The 18,260-nt window shown below is 49.3% G+C and overlaps 1 long non-coding RNA gene and 1 pseudogene across 2 annotated transcripts in view; one reads left to right on the top strand and one right to left on the bottom strand.

The window, feature by feature from the left end:
* LOC129057676 (uncharacterized) overlaps positions 1 to 15,809 on the bottom strand; it is a 16,806-nt gene extending 997 nt beyond the window's left edge. Inside the window, exons 1-4 of one of the 2 annotated variants that reach the window (XR_008522364.2) lie at positions 14,191 to 15,809; positions 7,315 to 7,534; positions 6,178 to 6,432; positions 4,797 to 5,056 (exon numbers count right to left, since the gene is read on the bottom strand). This is a non-coding gene — a long non-coding RNA (uncharacterized LOC129057676). Of the gene's footprint in view, positions 1 to 4,796; positions 5,057 to 6,177; positions 6,433 to 7,314; positions 7,535 to 9,176; positions 9,287 to 14,190 lie in introns of those variants that run through there. The other variant, XR_008522366.1, reaches the window with a different exon arrangement.
* The window catches only part of LOC100453154 (olfactory receptor 7E24-like), a 22,013-nt pseudogene extending 3,753 nt beyond the window's left edge, over positions 1 to 18,260 (top strand).

Genomic DNA, 18,260 nt, shown 5'->3' with positions numbered 1-18,260 from the left:
TATAATCCTAGCACTTTGGGAGGCCTAGGCAGGAGGATTACTTGAGCCTAGGAATTCAAGATTGACCTAGACAACAAAGTGAGACCCCATCTCTACAAAAAATTTAGAAATTATCCAGGTGCAATGGTGCCTGTAGTCCTGGCTACTCGGGAGTCTGAGGTGGGAGATTGCTTGAGCCTGGGAGTTCAAGGTTGCAGTGAACCAGGATCACACCACTGCACTCCAGCCTGGGTGACAGAGTGAGACCTTAAAGGGCTATATGCTTTTTTTTTTTCTTTTTTGAGATGCAGTCTTGTTCTGTTGCCCAGGCTGGAGTGCAGTGGCACTATTTCAGCTCACTGCAACCTCTGCCTCCTGAGTTCAATCGATTCTCCTGCCCCAGCCTCCTGAGCAGTTAGGATTACAGGTGCCCACCACCACACCCAGCTAATTTTTGTATTTTTGTAGAGATGGGATTTCGCCATGTTGGCCAGGCTGGTCTTAAACTCCTGACCTCAAGTAATCCACACACCTTGGCCTCCCAAAGTACTGGGATTACAGGTATGAGCCGCTGCACCTGGCCTCACCATATGCTTATTTACAAGGCTTTTCATTGCAGCACTGTAAGAGACTGAAAACAACCTAAGTGTTCATTGATAGGAAACTGGTTAAGTATATTTAGCCCTAAAAGCCAATGAGGGTGTTCTTTATGTACCTATATAGGACTATTTTTGAAAAAAAGCAAAAGAATGGGGAAAAGAATCTATATACACATTTTTTGCAGGGAGGGACAGGGTCTCACTCTGTCACCCAGGCTGTAGCACAGTGACAAGATCATGGCTCACTGTACCCTCGACACACAGGGCTCAAGAGATCCTCCCACCTCAGCCTCTCAAGTAGCTGGGACTACAAGTGCATGCCATAACACCTGGCTGATTTTTTTATTTTTATTTTTTGTACAGATGAGGTCTCATTATGCTGTCCAGGCTGGTCTTGAACTCCTGGGCTCAAGCAATCCTCCTGCCACAGCCACCCAAAGTAGTACTTTGGGAATACAGGCATGAGCCACATCACCCAGGCTACACATTTCTTTCTATAAAATATCTCTGGAAGGATACATTAGAAAACAGTAATATTGCTTGCTTCCTAGGAAGAGAAGGGGTGGGGTTTGAGAGTAGGAAACAGCATTCCCACTGTACGTCTTTTTATATCCTTAAAATATTGAACTATGTAAAGATATGGAAAGGTGTTACCTATTCATAAATGAAGTTTACAATTAAAATATTCATAATATGATGAGCCTGCTAGGATGTCTCCAATTTCCTGTTGTTACCCAGTCCCTATGTGAGGAAAAACCATTGAGTGGTGCCTTACTAGTAAGTTTGCTACCCTTAGGTCATGGGACTTGGTCATCCCTGATTGTTCCAATAGGGGAGCTTCATGTCCAGATCTTTTCTATTGAGGAGTTTGTACTGGAGACACAGAAGCATCAGTGAGTAGAGGCACAGTAAAGTATCTCTCTCTCTCTCTCTCTCTCTCTGTCTCTCTCATTTATTTACTTATTTGACACAGAGTCTTGCTCTGTTGCCCAGGCTGGAGTGCAGTGGCACAATCTCAGCTCACTGCAACCTCCGCTTCCTGGGTTCAAGCAATTCTCCTGCCTCAGCCTCCCAAGCAGCTGGGATTACAGGCATTCACCACCATGCCCAGATAATTTTTAAATTTTTAGTAGAGATGGAGTTTTGTCATGATGGCCAGGCTGGCCTCAAGTGATGCGCCTGCCTCAGCCTCCCAAAGTGCTGGGATTACAAGCATGAGCCACCACACCCAACCAGTAAAGTCTCAATTGGTATTCTTTTTTCCCTAAACATCTTCCCAGGGAAGGAGGAAACTATAAAAATATCCCCCATCCCTCTCCAGAATTGTAGATAGGGGAAACTGGAGGCCCCAAAAGGTTAAGTGCTTTCACCTTTCAACCAGCCTTGTTTTTCCAGGGCTGGGCACTTTCACTTCCCACAGTTTTAAAGCCAAAAGTAGCCTGAGAGAGGTAAGGCTGAGGATTCAAATTTCCTCCAATGGCAGGAAGAGAGAAGCCACCATTTCCTGAGAGTGGTGAGAAGTCAGGTCCACCGGACCAAACAGGACAGGGCGGGGCTCAGGGAGGATCCTTGGGCTGTGTTTGGGGAAGGAGTTACAAGGGGAGCAAACCCAGGCCTTGCCTGAAGGAGGGAAGGAAGGATAGCAGGTCCCCACACTCAATTCAAGGGACTCATTTCAAGAGTGAAAGGGTTTGGAGGTTCAAAGGTGACTGACCAGTTTGTTGATTTAAATATTGACAGGTGGCCAGGCATGGTGGCTCACATCTGTAATCCCAGCAATTTGGGCACTGAGGCAGGAGGATTGCTCGAGCCCAGGAGTTCAAGACTAGCCTGGGCAACATAGTGGGACCCCATCTCTACAAGAAATAAAAAAAATTAGCTGGGCATGATGGCACACACTTGTGGTCCTAGCTACTTGAGAGGCTCAGGTGGGAGGATCCCTTGAGCCCAGGGGGTCGAGCCTGCAATGAGCCATGTTTGCACCACTGCCCTCCAGCCTGAGTGACAGAGTGAGACCTTGTCTCCAAAAAACCCCACAAGGGCTGGGCGCGATGGCTCATGCCTGTAATCCCAGCACTTTGAGAGGCCGAAGCGGGCGGATCACCTGAGGTCGGGAGTTCGAGACCAGCCTGACCAACATGGAGAAATCCCCGTCTCTACTAAAAACACAAAAAATTAGCCGGCTTGGTGGTGCATGCCTGTAATCCCAGGTACTCAGGAGGCTGAGGCAGGAGAATCACTTGAACCTGGGAGGCGGAGGTTGAGGTGAGACAAGATCGCGCCATTGCACTACAGCCTGGGCAACAAGAGCGAAACTCCGTCTCAAGGAAAAAAAAAAAGAAAAAGAAAGAAAAGGAAAAAGAAACAAAAAACACAAATGTTACCGTTTAATGTTTGTAGGGTGAGGGACCAACTCCATATATTTCATGAGAGGGTTCTAGGGGAAACTAGTTATTTCAACATAATAGGTGTCTCTACTTCAGAAAACAAAGACCAAATTGCTTTTCAGGTTTTTGGCTAAGATGAAGTGCAGAAAGCAACAACTGCTAGCATTTATAGTGTTCTTTCTCTGTGTCAGACACTGTTCTAAGTGATTTGTATGTACTAACCTATTTAATACACACATCTAGCACAGGCGATACTATTATTGTCTCCATCACAGCTAAGAAACCAAGGCATGGAGAGGTTCAATATCTTGTCCAAAGTCATACCGCTAATATTTTAAGCAGCCGGGGCTCAAATCGGGGCAGGCTGGCTCCAGAGTCCACATGGTTTTCTCTGGTCTTTCTGAGTTGAGTCACCTGACTTTGCAGTTAGGGTGATTCTGCCTGCCTTGTCATCAGGTGCCATTTGGCCAGTGGGCTGGGTCCTGCCTCATCTCCCCGCAGGCTGCCTGGTCCCCCGGGCAGCCTCTTCTCCTCTTCTCCCCTGCCTTTATCCTTGCAGGAACAAATGAATACACCTCAGGGTTCTGGCTTTGACCATCCCTGGTCCCCTCCACTGTCTTCACCCACTCCCCTTCTCATTCTAACAGACTTACACATTCACTATACCTGAGGCCAAGGACATCCTTAGTAGGACCTGTGGTCCCAGTGGTCCACCCACACGCTGGGGACCTGCACATCCCCAGAGGCTAGGAAGGTGCCGACAGGTGGAAGTCGGAGGCGGTAGGGCCAGAAGTCGGTCGCCAAAGTTCCCCTTGCCAGGCTGTGTTGGCTGCTGCCCTCTAGTGGCGACCAGAGGAGCTGGCGAGGACCAAAGCCAGGTTCATCGCTTATGGAAAGGAGTTTTGAGAGACAGTGGGGATCCCACCACCCGGCTCATGAAGGCCAGGTGGGCAGGCCCCGAGAGTACACACAGCAGACACCCACCCACTACACACACAGAGTACACAAAATTGTAGACAGGGTCCACCTCGGCATTGGGGCTCCTGCTGCCCCGGCATGGTCTGGCTACAGACGATGGTTGTTGTGTGAGAGACACTGTGAAATCAGACATGGCAGAGACAGGCCTGGAGGCCCAGGGCCCTCCCTCCGCCTAGTCTTCTCCTCCCGCTGTGTGGCTCTTACCTGGACCTGAACTCCTTCCCCACCAGCTCCCCAGGCCTCCCAGGAGCACAGCTTTGGGGTAGGAAGAGCTGAGGAGAGGTTACCGCCCGCCCCACTGCACCCTAACACATGACATCCACCACACGATATCCCCTCTTTAAGGTGCCATATGCCGGGGGAAATTTTTCCTGTGATGGCCCCTGTAGTTGGCAGGTGTGTTGCTTGGCACTCCACCTCTAAGATCTTGGTTCTGCAGCCGGCTAGCAAGACCAAAATTCTAGTGAGAGACAAACTACAATGAAAAACAATGACCCCTGCTATGTCCACATAATCTATACATCCAGGGAACCTAGGCCTCCCAACCTGGTTTCTACACGGTGCCTGTGCCTCACCCAAGCAGCTGCCACACAGTCCTGGCACCCCCCGAATCCTTGTCACATGCCTGGGGCCCCAACTCAGGTGGCTGGGTTAAAAAGCTTTCTAGTGACAAGTCCTCAAAGGGCACTATTAATTGCCTCAGCATTGTCTTCAGTTACACCACTAGAGGATAAAGGGTAGGGGGTGGGGCGGGGGTGAAGGGGTGGGGCTGGGGAATGACAAGAAGGAACGGGTGGGGAGGGAAGCACACACACACATGCATGCACACACACGCACATACACATGCACGTACATGCATGCAGCAGAGCCCCTGGGCAGGGCTGCTCTAGTCCCATAGCCTGGGGCGCAGAGAGGCGGGCAGCTGGCTGATGGAAGTCCAGCCACCCTGGGCTAGCAGCTCCTCTCCTGAGGCAGCCCCATTAGCCAGGACAGCAGAGAGCCATTCATGGTCACTCCTGTCATTAGCATAACACGGATCACTGGAATCTCGGCTGAAGTGTCTCTCTGTCTTTATCCAAGCAGCTCCAGGGAGTCCTCCCATGACAGGAATTCCTGATGAGAAGAAAAGGTGCAGCTCTCTCTGACAAGCTAGCTCCTCTCCTCAGAAAAAAGAAAGAAACAAAGAGAAGAGGATGACATTGAATGTATCAGGGAACTAAGAAACTTCTGCCAGCCTGAGCAACTTCTCCAGCCGGGGCGACAGAACAAGACCATGTCTCAAAAAAACAAACAAACGAAAAAAGAAATTTCTGGATCAGGGGGATGCTAGCTCTACATTCCACTTCACAACCAGGCCCTACATCAGCCTATATTTGAACACCATGACAATTCACTACCCCACGATCTGTGAGGAAATTTTTCCTTACACTAAACAGATTGGTCCAGTTTCCACACTTGGGACTGCCCAGAAAAAGCCTATATGTCTAATATAATTTATTATAAATAGATGATATTGGTTGGACATGTCTTTTGCCAGGCACTGGGTTAGGACCTTTATACACTCTCTTGTTTAACACCCACAATAATTCTATAAAGTAGATATTATTATTATTATTATTATTATTATTGAGACAGAGTCTCACTCTGTCGCCCAGGCTGGAGTGCATGGAGTGCAGTAGCATGATCACGGCTCACTGCAGTGTTGACATTCCCAGGCTCAGGTGATTCTCCTACCTCAGCCTCCTGAGAAGCTGGGACTACAGGAGTATGCCACCATGCCTGGCTGATTTTTGTATTTTTTCATAAAGACAAGATTTTGCCATGTTTCCCAGGCTGGTCTTGAACTCCTGGGGCTCAAGCAATCTGCCTACATCGGCTAATTACAGGCATTAGCCACCACACCCAGCCAAAATAGGTATCCATTAGATCCATTTTACAGAGGAGGAATCTGAGGCACAGAGAGGTTAGGTAGCAGCTAGCAAGTCCCAGGTAGGGCAATCCATACTAGTATACTCATGACACTGGACTTTCAGTGCTACCGCCAGGAAAGCCATGGCATACTGGGACAAGTTGGTCACCCCACGCCCCAGTCTTCCTGGCAATAGCATCCACATGCTTACCCACTGAAATACACTGCCGTGGAACGTCCACTCTTCAAATGTTTCTCACACACACACGCACGCAGACACACACACACACATAGCCCCCAAGTCTTCTTCTGGACCATGGCTCACCTTTTCACAGCCATTCTTCATTTAAGACAAGTGCCAGTCCCTTTGCCAGCCTCCTCCCTCTCTCACCAGTGTTTCCTGGGCAGCATGTCCGTCCCTCCTGGTGCAGCTTCCCCCAGGTCTTGTGCAGAGTCAGAGTCAGATGCTGACAATCAAGGGGACCATGTCCGTAGGTTGAGGGTTTGTGCCCAAAGTCCTATTTTCCTTTTTTCCTTCCCAGCAGAGCCTCTATTTTGTCTAGAGCAGCAGTGTGCCCTGCTTTTAAAAAAACAAACACAAAATAGAACATATCACCCTCAGCCCAACCACTGGAGGAGGAAGGTCTGATTCTGGGGCAGTGGGTGGTGGCAGGAGGAGGAAAATGCACAGTGAATCTCAAATCCAAACAACACGTTAGGATGGTCTCCCTTGGGGGTCCCTCCATGCCTTGGCATTCTCCACTCCACCCAGACAGAGGAGAGAGAGCTGGGCGCTATCTTCTCTTTCTGACACAGCATCTTCAGACACAGCATCCCCCCTCACGCATTACCGCTTGCCCACTTCTCCACCTGAAAAACACCCACCCATTTCTCAAAGCCCAGCTCAAATATTTCCTGAGTAGGCCATGGAGTGTCTTCACCTCTGTGTCCACAGTTCCCAGCACATGTCCTGGCATAAAGAGGTACGTGAGTTGGGCAGGAGTTATCCTACCTATGGGGATGGCCTCTGAAGCCATATTTCTGCCAGGTCACCCTCCCTCCATTAGAGGTGGAGATCCTTGACCCAAGCTGGCTAAATGGGCTCTTTCCCACAACTGGAGAGCGGACATGAGCGAGGCCGGATTGGCCTGTGTGCAGTGTGTGGCACTGAGCCATCTCGATGGCAGCTTGTGAGCCCCTTGGTGGACATTCATGCCATGTGGCAATGAGAGAGGAAGCCAGTCTATGGTGAAAAGGCCCTAGCTGATGCTTGTGAGGAGGGTACAGTCAGTGGGGTGTGGCCTCAGCCTTACAGACCCTTCCTGTTCCGGCTGCTCCCAGCACCCTTGGGTTCTTTGAGGCACTACTTAGTTTCTATTTCTTGCAACTCAAGAGTCCTAACTGCTCCAGGAGAGGAGGTTCCCAGGGGTCAACAGATGCTGACCTGGAGTCTAGGGCCTACCTGTCCCACAGCCAGCCATACCGATGTCCCCTCATTGTCCCCCAACTCCCAGTCCGGTAGCTCTCAGCTGAGGCTGTACATTGTAGTTAACTCAGACAGGTTGAATCAGACTCTCCAGGATGGGCTCAAGCATCAGCAGCTCTTCAAGTCAACCTACTTCCACAGGGCCACGTCCCATTTCTTCAGGGTTTCCACAAGGCAGCCAGGATGGAATACAGCCCTAGAGAAGGAGAAGCACAGGTGAACACTGGGCCACTAGAGTCCTGAGCACCAACACCCAACTTCTATGCATAGCTACAGAGATGACGGCAGTGGAGGGGGCTGCAAGTGAGGCCAGCCCTGCCCAGCCTGCCCTTCCTCCTCTTCCTCCTAACCCTACCCAGCAAAGGTGAGCCCTGGAGCTGTCTTGGTCCCACCCACCACTCACATGCATGACATATTGGAATTACAGGTGTGAGCCACCAGACCCAGCCAAAATAGGTACCCATTAGATCCATTTTACAGAGGAGGAATCTGAGGCACAGAGAGGTTAGGTAGCAGCTAGCAAGTCCCAGGTAGGGCAATCCATACTAGTATACTCATGACACTGGACTTTCAGTGCTACCGCCAGGAAAGCCACGGCATACTGGCACAAGTTGGTCACCCCAGGCCCCAGTCTTCCTGGCAATAGCATCCACATGCTTACCCACTGAAATACACTGCCTCGGAACGTCCACTCTTCAAATGTTTCTCACATGCTCACGCATGCAGGCACACACACACACACATAGCCCCCAAGTCTTCTTCCAGACCATGTCTTTTCACAGCCATTCTTCATATGAGACAAGTGTCAGTCTCTTTGCCAGCCTCCTCTCTTTTTTGCCAGAGTTTCCTGGGCAGCATGTCCATCCCTCCTGGTGCAGCTCCCTCCAGGTCTTACACAGGGTCAGAGTCAGCCATGACACTCTGAGTCATGGCTCTGAAACTCTGAAGAGCCCTGTCCATCCTGTGTCCCTGCCTCCTGCACAAACCCCTCCTCCATGCCACCCGTGATCACTCCACGTGCCCTTCCTGCCCCTTCTCTCTGCCTATCCAGTTATCAGTCTTTCAAGACCTAGGTAACATCCCTGCCTCCAGGAAGCCTTCCCGACTGTTCCAGTCCATTCTAACCCTTTCTTCTCTAGCTTCCTCTTTGCACCCAGCATTCACGGTCCTCATGGGACATACTCACTGACTCCCTGTGACTTCTCTTGCTTCTTTTCTGACTTTCCAGGTCTTTAACACCTTGCCTCACTGACCAGTCTGTGAGACCCTTGTCTGCTCACCACACCCTGGCCAAATATTGAGCCGGGCATGAGGGAGATGCTCAGGAGTCCATGCACCAGTGGATACTCCCACCCCACTTTCCCACTTCCCCAGTCTGGAGTGGGGAATGAGGGGCCCATCCTAAGAAGGGTCCTTGGAGAATCAGGTTGGATGGGAACAGGCTCCCTCTCTCTCTCACACACACACAACTGTGGCTAATGGCACCAGTCGATGGTAGAGGGATGGGAAAGGCTAGATTACCTCTTAATTTCATCCCAAATCTGAAATCTCTGAGCCCAGCACACCAGATCAGCTTCCTGTGTCAGCCACACTGCCTGTCCCACCCAAGCTGCCTGTCTTTACTCACCACCATTCTCCATGCACCTTCAGGGGGAGGGTGCTGGGGGTGGGCAATGGCAGTGATGTGAGTCTGAAACCACAGCCAGAGGCCAGTAAGAGACCAAAATCAATGCATGACTTTTTTAGGGCTGCTGGCTTGACTGGCTGCATGTAGTGTGTGTGCGTGTGTGTGTGTGTGTGTGTGTGTAATGACAGTGAAGACAAAGCTAAGTGCAAACCTCTGTCAGCCAACAGCAGCAGAATTGCATCTCCCGAGAGCTTCTTGAGTCTCCTTGCCATCCGCATATGCAGTGTTGGTGAGAGCTGAGCAGGCAGCTTCTCCCCAGAGAGCCTCAGGGCAAGGCTGGGGAACAGAGTGTTACAGACGTCAGAGGCTGACAGGCACAAACCTCGGGACATCTCACACAAAGAAAGGCACATACAAGCTGGCACTGCAGGGGTCCCAGGGAGTGCACAGGTAAACATGTGGGCACATGAGGACTCACTCACAGACACTTAAGCAAGCAGGAAGGTATCAGACCAACCTAGACACCAAATACACACAGGTACCATGCCCACAGACACAGCTTCACAACTGACATCCTCCTGAGACACCCAAATCAATCTTCCTCAGTCAAAGGCAGCCTTTGGCTGGTTTGGTGCAGTGACAGCAGTTTGTCATACCCATCTCATCTCCCTTTCTTTGCATCTACCCAGTTTTTTTGAGGTCACCTGAAGTGGGGCCAGCTGAGCTTCCCCTGCCCTAGTCCTAAGAGGTTCTCTGTCCCAGGGTTGTGGGGTTTGAAAGATTGGAGGTCAAAGTTGGAAACTGGCTTTCCACCCCTCTGCTGGGGGCTGGAGCCTGCCCTTTCCATGGAGGGGAGGTGGTTGGGACAGTGAGGGCAGGCAAGGCCTCCCAGCTTTCCCAGGCCCCAGCCCTGGCTGCTTCACTTGCTGGAATTGCACACCACATCAGGCCTCTGACCCCCTAGAGAAAGTCTGGGGGCGGGGGCTGGGAGAGCCTGGTCTGGGGTCTCCAGAGTCCCCTGAGGCCTCTGGGCAGGCCCATCCCATCATCTGCCAGCGGGTCCTATATACCAGAACATCCACGGGCAGCTGTGACTCTGGCCACTAGAATGCAGCTTCAAGAACAGCTTCAGGCTCTGGTCCCAGGGTCAAGCCTGGCTGTGTGAGCCCTGATCACTCTTCCTGGGCATCCCTTGGAGCTAGACACCATGTGGACATAGCTGGATCTGCAGAGCCAGGGGTACCCACAGGGGCGGTCCCAGGTGCTGACTACACAAGCAGGGGAGGCCCGTGTGTGCCAGGCAGAGGAGCTGAGCCTAGGGAGGGGGTCGGAGCTGCCTCTCAGGGCTGAGCTGGGCAAGTAGGTTCTCACTGAGGGCTGCCCCCATCTGGGCTGTCAGATGCCACCCCAGATATGGTATCTCCCTTCTCCTCCTGTCCACACTACACACAGCAGAGTAGAATTCCAGCTTCTCTCACTCTGGCCCTGCTCTCTGCCCTCTGTCTATAGCCCTCCTCTTTCAGATATTCAACAGGCTGCTTCCGCATCATTCAGGCCAAGATCACCTCCTCAGGGGGGCCCTCCCTGATCACACTAGCTAAACAGCAGCCCCCAGCCCATTCCCCACTTTACCTTTCCTCATAGCACTTATCACTACAAGACAATATAGTCAATGTTCATTTATTCTCTGTCTCTCCCACTGGAATGTGAACTCCATGAGGGCAGGGACTTTGGCCTGTCTAGTCCCAGAATTCCCAGTGCAAACAAAGTAGGCATGCACTAAATATGTTCGATGAACATGAGCAAGCATGCACATGCAACTGACACACGACAAACATGTGCACACGCAGACACACAACACACATGCATGCATGCACCCCCGCACGCACTCGTGAGCCCAGGCCTTCACAAGTCTCACTTGGCTCAGCTCCTGAGAGCCTGAGGGAAGCATTATCATCCACACTCTCCCACTCAGGCAGCCTCCAGTCAGACTCCGCTCAGCCCTCCTGGTGCTAACTCGGCCTGACACGCCGGTTGCACATGGGACCTCCTGTGGAAGCTGCAGCGAGCCCACCGCCATTGTGGTGGCTGCTAATTGGCTCTGTGTTGGGCCGTGGGTCATCGCTCGGTCAGCCATGGCTGATACCTTCTTCCCACTTGTCTCAGGAAAGGCGCTGCTGTCCCCTCCACTTAGTCCTCAGCAGGCCACTGAACCGCACATGCCTGGCCACATGGGACCAACTGGGCCAGCCAGGCTTTTGGATGATGGCTCCAGCCCCTCTCATTCTTGAGAGAGAGCAGAGACAGCTCAGCAACAAGACTGGCCCTGGGCTGAGTTGTTGCCCACGGATGTAGTGTAATAAAGAGGGTATGATGAAGGGCCCAAGCCCAGCATCTGTGCATAACCTGTCACGGTGCCCCTCCATCACACACCTACACACAAAAGGAATCTCAGGAAGGTGGAGAGTATAAAGGTGGTTAGCAGATGCTAGGAAGAAAAGGGGTGGGATGGGGAATGAAGAGAAGTGGATAATTGAGTCCCACAATACAGAAAGATGGAATAAGTGAGTTCTAGTGTTTCATAGTACAGTATGAAAATTTTAGTTCACAAGAATTTCTTGCATATTTCCAGATGATTTGGTAAGAAGCTTCCTAACTTTCTCATTATGCTGGTTTTTCAGCTATTCTCTTTCTGCTCTTGAAATCATGCTGGTTTTTTGTTTTCAGATGGAGTTTCGCTCTTGTTGCCCAGGCTGGAGTGTAATGGTGCAATCTTGGCTCACCGCAACCTCTGCCTCCTGGGTTCAAGCGAGTCTCCTGCCTCCATCTTCCGAGTCGCTGGGATTACAGGCACGCGCCAGCACGCCCAGCTAATGTTGTATTTGTAGTAGAGATGGGGGTTTCTCCCTGTCGGTCAGGCTGGTCTTGAAATCCTGACCTCAGCTGACCCGCCCGCCTCAGCCTCCCAAAATGCTGGGATTACAGGCGTGAGCAACCGCGCCCGGCCCATGCTGTATCCTTATCTGTTGTCTGTTGTTGTTTGTTTGTTTTTGAGCCCAGAAATAACTTCTCACCTATATGTTCAAATGATTTTTAACATGAGTGCTAAGAAAGTCCATTGGTGGAAAAGCAGCCTTTTCAAGAAATGGTGTTGGAGAAACTTGATTTCCACATGCAGAAGAATGAAGGTGGACTCTATGTCACACCAGGTGCAAAAATTAACACAAACTGGATCAAAGACCTAGCCCCAAGTGCTAAAAGTATAATATGCCTAAAAGAAAACATTGGCCACACTTTTATGACATCAGATTGGGCAATGCTTTCGGGGATATGACACCAAAAGCATAGGCAACAAAAGAAAATTAGATTCCTTGGATTACATCTAAATGACAGACACTTTTGTGCATCAGCAAACACTGTGAACTGAGTGAAAAGATAACCCATGGATTAGGAAAAATATTTGCAAATCATATCTCTGAAAAGAGGCTGATATGCATCATATACAAAGAACAGCTAGAACTGAACAACAAGAAACCCAAAGCATCCCATTCACAACGGTCAGAAGACTCAAGTAGACGTGTCCCTAAAGAAGATATAGCAATGGCCAATAAGCATCTAAAATGATGTTCAAAATCACTAATCATAGGGAAGCGCAAATCAAACCAAGAATGTGATACCACGCATTAGGATGGATATGATAAACAAACAAGCACTGGTGAAACTAGAGGGAAGTAGGAATGCTCCAATCTGATTGGAGGGAATGTAAAACCGTGAAGGAACAGGGAAAATAGCATGGCATGTACTGGAAAGAGTAGAAACAGGATTATCAGATGTTCCCCCAGTTGCACTTGTGGGTTCCTGCCAAAAAGAATTAGAAGCCAGGAGTGGAAGAGAGATTTGTACACCCATATTCATAGCAGCATTATTCACAACAGCTAAAATGTGGAAGCAACCCAAGGGTTCATGGACAGATGAATGAAAAAGCACACTGCAGTTCATTCATGCGATGGAAGACTATTCAGCCTTAAAAAGGCAGGCACTCCTGGCCGGTGCGGTGGTTCACGCCTGTAATCCCAGCATCTTGGAAGACCGAGGTGGGCGGGTCACCTGAGGTCAGGAATTCAAGACCAGCCTGGCCATCTTGGTGAAACCCTGTCTCTACTGAAAATGCAAAAAATTAGACGAGCGTGGTGGCGTGTGCCTATAGTCCCAGCTACTCGGGAGGCTGAGGCACAAGAATCGCTGGAACCCAGGAGGCGGAGGTTGCAGTGAGCCCAGATTGTGCCTGTGCACTCCAGCCTGTGCGACTGCACTCCAGCCTGTGCGACAGAGTGAGACTCCATGTGAACACAAAACAAAACAAAACCAAAAAAAAAAAAAAACACCCAAACAACCAGACAGGCACTTCTGACACAGGCTGCAACACGGATGAACCTTGAAGACATCTTCATCAGTGAAATAAATAAATCCCAAAAGGATAAAGACGACCAGCCTCAGTGGCTCGCACCTGTAACCCCAGCACTTTGGGAGGCTGAGGCAAGCGGATCACTTAAGGTCAGGAGTTCGAGACCAGCCTGGCCAATAAGGTGAAAGCTCATCTCTATTAAAAATACAACAATTCACTGGGCGTGGTGGCGCACACCTATAATCCCAGCTACTCGGGAGACTGAGACACAAGAATCGCTTGAACCCACGATGTGGAGGTTGCAGTCAGCCGAGACCACGCCACTGCACTCCAGCCTGGGTGACAGAGAAAGACTGTCTCCAAAACAAACAAACCAAAAAAATTAAACACAGTATGATTCCACTTATATCACATGTCTAGAGTAGTTAAACTTATGGAGTTGCAAAATAGAATGGTGGCCCTCAGGGGTGGGCGAGAGAGAGAGGCATGGAGAGTTTGGTTAATGGGTGCAATTTCCATTTTCAAGGATAAAACTGTTCTGGAGATGATGGCAGTGATGGTTGCTAAACAATGTGAATGTACCTAATGTGATTAAACTGTAAACTGAAAAACAGTGGAAATTGTAAATGTTTATACTGGCCATTCTATATGAAATAATCTATATTTATAATTTTTAACATTTATACGTGGTATATTTTCCCATAATAAAAGATGAAAATTAAAGCACTTGGATCTTGTAAAAGAAAAGAAAGAAGCGAATAATACACACAAGCTTTCTCCTGATTAGAGGAAGAGCCCCAGAGCTTCTATGGACACTCACTTTTCTCTTCTTCTTGCATGATGATGAGGAAATCCTTAGAGCTTGGGGAACTTGGGTTACTCTGGCTAATGAGGAACTCTGTGCCTTGAGCCCCCCAGGCCATAGAATAGTAAATACTCGTCTGTGCCTCCAGCCCTGCAGTGTGAGGTTGCAGTCCTGTGGGCTCCACAACCGTCACCTGTATCAGGAGGCTCATGTCTCACGCTGTCTTCTGGCCAGCCTTGAGGACGGAGTCTGAGCCTCCAATGTGCACCACGCAGGGAGGACAGTGGACCTGTTCTCCGTGGTCATGGCCCAACAGAGGGGAAGGGCAGTTCAGTGAGTGCTGAGGGACGGTCGGGAGCCCTGTTTGTTTCCTCATCCTCAGGACAAACAGGAGAGTGCCGTGGGCAGATGGGAGGAGACCAATATGCAAACTGTCAGCTCAGCGGACTGTGGAGTTTCTGTTCTTGGTTGTGGTGGGGGGTCTCTCTCAGGAATCTTCTTCAAAATTTTGCTTCCCTGCCCCACTGGTTGTCCTTTTCATAGACATCTCACCCACGATAGCAGGGAATGAGTCCCTCTAAACTATTCCCTCAGAACAACAAAAAGATGATGAAGGTGATGATGAGGATAAAGAGGATGATGACAGACACCATGGCATCATGAACCCTTACTGAGGGCTTCCTAAAGGCCAGACTCTGAGCTCTGTGCTCTATGCAGCTTGTTTCATTTCATCTGCATAGTCTCCCAGTTATTGGTGCACATTTCATGATTATTTTACAGATTAGAAAAAGAGCAACACATTTTCGTATAACTTGTACCAGATCATGAAGTCAAAAAGGGTGAAGCCCAATTTGAACCAGGCAGTCTAAGGCCAGACACATGGCATTTGGCCAGTCCTCTCCCTGCATCCAACCTGCTCTCTCAAATCCTTGTCACTCAGGCCGATGCCCCTGCTCACTGTGCCCTTCCCTTTGGGGGTTCCTTGTAGAGCACAGCTAGACCAGTGGGTGCCACAATCACTGTCTCAAGTATGGCAAGGGCAGCTGAGATCACATCAAAGATTCCAGAAAGAATTGGCACAGGATCATTCGGGATGCATCTCTCCCTTGCCCCTGTTCCTGGCTTTCCTTACAGCTCTCGACTTCCTCAAAGGAGTCATCAATTCGGGGTTTGGCTTCCATTCCAATTGAGGAAGCTGGAAACCATTTCAAAAATGCTCCTCAGATGTGCCCGTGGTTAAGACCTCTGAGCTCTGTTGAAAACTTTTGGAAGCTGGGCACAGTGGCTCACGCCTGTAATCCCAGCACTTTGGGAGGCTGAGGCAGGCGAATCACAAGGTCAGGTGTTCGAGACCAGCCTGGCCAACATGGTGAAACCCCGTCTCTCCTAAAAAGAGAAAAATATCAGCCGGGCGTAGTGGCGGGCACCTGTCATCTCAGCTACTCGGCAGGCTGAGGCAAGAGAATAGCTTGAACCTGGGATGCGGAGGTTGCAGTGAGCCGAGATCACTCCACTGCACTCCAGCCTGGGCAACAGAACGAGACTCCGTCTCAAAAACAAAACCAAAAACAAAAACACAAACAAAAAAGAACCCACAACATTGTGAGGGTTGGGAGACCATCAAGTAAGGTGTCCGGGACTTAGAGTCTGGCCATTAATTTTCAATACCACCCTTTCTACTTATCTGTATGGCAAGGGGTGAGACGTCCATCCTCTGAGACTCAGCGCTCTCATCTGAGTTGATTTCTAGTTGATCCAATGGAAGTGAGCGATGATTAAACCGATCGTGGGTGCCCGCTGCGTGATCTCTACGTGATGGATGCATAAAGTAAAGGCAAAGTGAATTTTAGTTACATTCATTAATATTTTAAGCTTAAACTCCATACGGTTCAACGGAAATATCCCCTGACCTGAAGTTCTGGTTTCCCTGCATTCCAGACAGGACATTTTATTTTGTCCTTATCTCAGTAAGTACTGAGTATTGTGAGAGGAACAAGTGAGTCTCTTTTGTTTCTGATTCCCCAGAGCCTATATCTTGCTTGGCACAAAGGAGATAGCAAAAGTAAACATCTATGTGAATTATTGAATTGACACTGCCTTGGTTCACAAAAATTGGCTGTCATCAGTGTGACGTCAGTGTGACAGAACGTGTGTTTTTGTTTTTTTGTTTTTTGAGACGGAGTTTTGCTCTTGTTGCCCAGGCTGGAGTGCAGTGGTGTGATCTCGGCTCACTGTAGCCTCTGCCTCCCAGGTTCAAGCCATTCTCCTGCCTCAGCCTCCCGAGTAGCTGGGACTACAGGTGCACGCCGCCATACTGGGCGAAGTTTTTGTATTTTCAGTAGAGGCAGAGTTTCACCATGTTGGCCGGGATGGTCTTGATCTCCTGACCTCGTGATCCGCCCTCCTCGGCCTCCCAAAATGCTGGGATCACAGGCGTGAGCCACCGCATCCAGCCAAACGTTCTGATGAAAACTCTAAGTCCACCGAAGCTAAGGACAGGAGTTATAGCTTACATGAATTTTAAAACAAGACCCACCGATTTGAGTAAGCAATTACTCTCTTGAAGGAGAAAAGTCAGAAAACATAATGATGAAATCACTAGGACCTAACTGGCCTGTGGAACTATTTTCTGCTTATGAACTATCAACTTTAATTTCATTTCCAGATGGCATGGTCTCAGCAGTTATACAGTGTTTACAGATGTTCTAAATCAAGGGAATTTGTATCAATCTATTCGAATAAAATAAAATATTTAAGTTCTTAATTTCCTTTAATTAGGATAACCTTTTTCTTAAAGTGAAGAGAATGGTTTTATTACATAGCTTCCTTTGGTAAAGATAGGCTGTCTTTTCTAGCAATTAGGAATTTGTCATATATGATGATCTGGTTCTTGGAACATTCTTGAATCTAATGTCTCCGAGGCAGGTGTGTACAGCAAGAAGTGAATAACACAGAAATCAATGATGAAAGCATTAGAAGACAATTGAGTTTGTCAGAACTGCAAAATATTACTGAGTGTGGATTGCCCTGAAATCTGAAAACATTACTTGTGAATTGCTTCTATCCAAAATGCAGACACGATGCTGGGTGTTGGTTTACTTGTTTCCGATTTCTCAACCCTCTTTTCTAGGCAAAAGGTGTCCAATCTCTACAGACCCACAGAGTCTAACAGATGTCTCGATATTCCTCCTCCTAGAACCTCAGAGGATCCAGAACGGCAGCTGGGCCTTGCTGGGCTGTTCCTGTCCGTGTGCCTGGTCACGGTGCTGGGGAACCTGCTGATCATCCTGGCCATCAGCCCTGACTCCCACCTCCACACCCCCATGTACTTCTTCCTCTCCAACCTGTCCTTGCCTGACATCAGTTTCACCTCCACCACGGTCCCCAAGATGATTGTGGACATCCAATCTCACAGCAGAGTCATCTCCTAGGCAGGCTGCCTGACTCAGATGTCTCTCTTTGCCATTTTTGGAGGCATGGAAGAGAGACATGCTCCTGAGTGTGATGGTCTATGACCGGTTTGTAGCCATCTGTCACCCTCTATATCATTCAGCCATCATGAACCCGTGTTTCTGTGGCTTTCCAGTTTTGTCGTCTTTTTTTTTTTTCTCAGTCTTTTAGATGCCCAGCTGCACAACTTGATTGCCTTACAAATGACCTGCTTTAAGGATGTGGAAATTCCTAATTTCTTCTGTGACCCTTCTCAACTTGCATGTTGTGACACCTTTACCGATAACATAAGCATGTATTTCCCTGCTGCCATATTTGGTTTTCTTCCCATCTCGGGGACCCTTTTCTCTTACTATAAAATTGTTTCCTCCATTCTGAGGGTTTCATCATCAGGTGGGAAGTATAAGGCCTTCTCCACCTGTGGGTCTCACCTGTCAGTTGTTTGCTGATTTTATGGAACAGGCGTTGGAGGGTACCTCAGTTCAGATGTGTCATCTTCCCCGAGAAAGGCTGCAGTGGCCTCAGTGATGTACATGGTGGTCACCCCCATGCTGAACCCCTTCATCTACAGCCTGAGAAACAGGGATATTAAAAGTGTCCTGCGGCGGCCACACGGCAGCACGGTCTAATCTCAA

This window comes from Pongo abelii, chromosome 12 (assembly GCF_028885655.2).
Source record: "Pongo abelii isolate AG06213 chromosome 12, NHGRI_mPonAbe1-v2.0_pri, whole genome shotgun sequence".
NCBI classification, from domain to species: domain Eukaryota; kingdom Metazoa; phylum Chordata; class Mammalia; order Primates; family Hominidae; genus Pongo; species Pongo abelii.
Note: the sequence above shows the minus strand (reverse complement) of the source record. Positions and strands in the feature narration are given on the sequence as shown.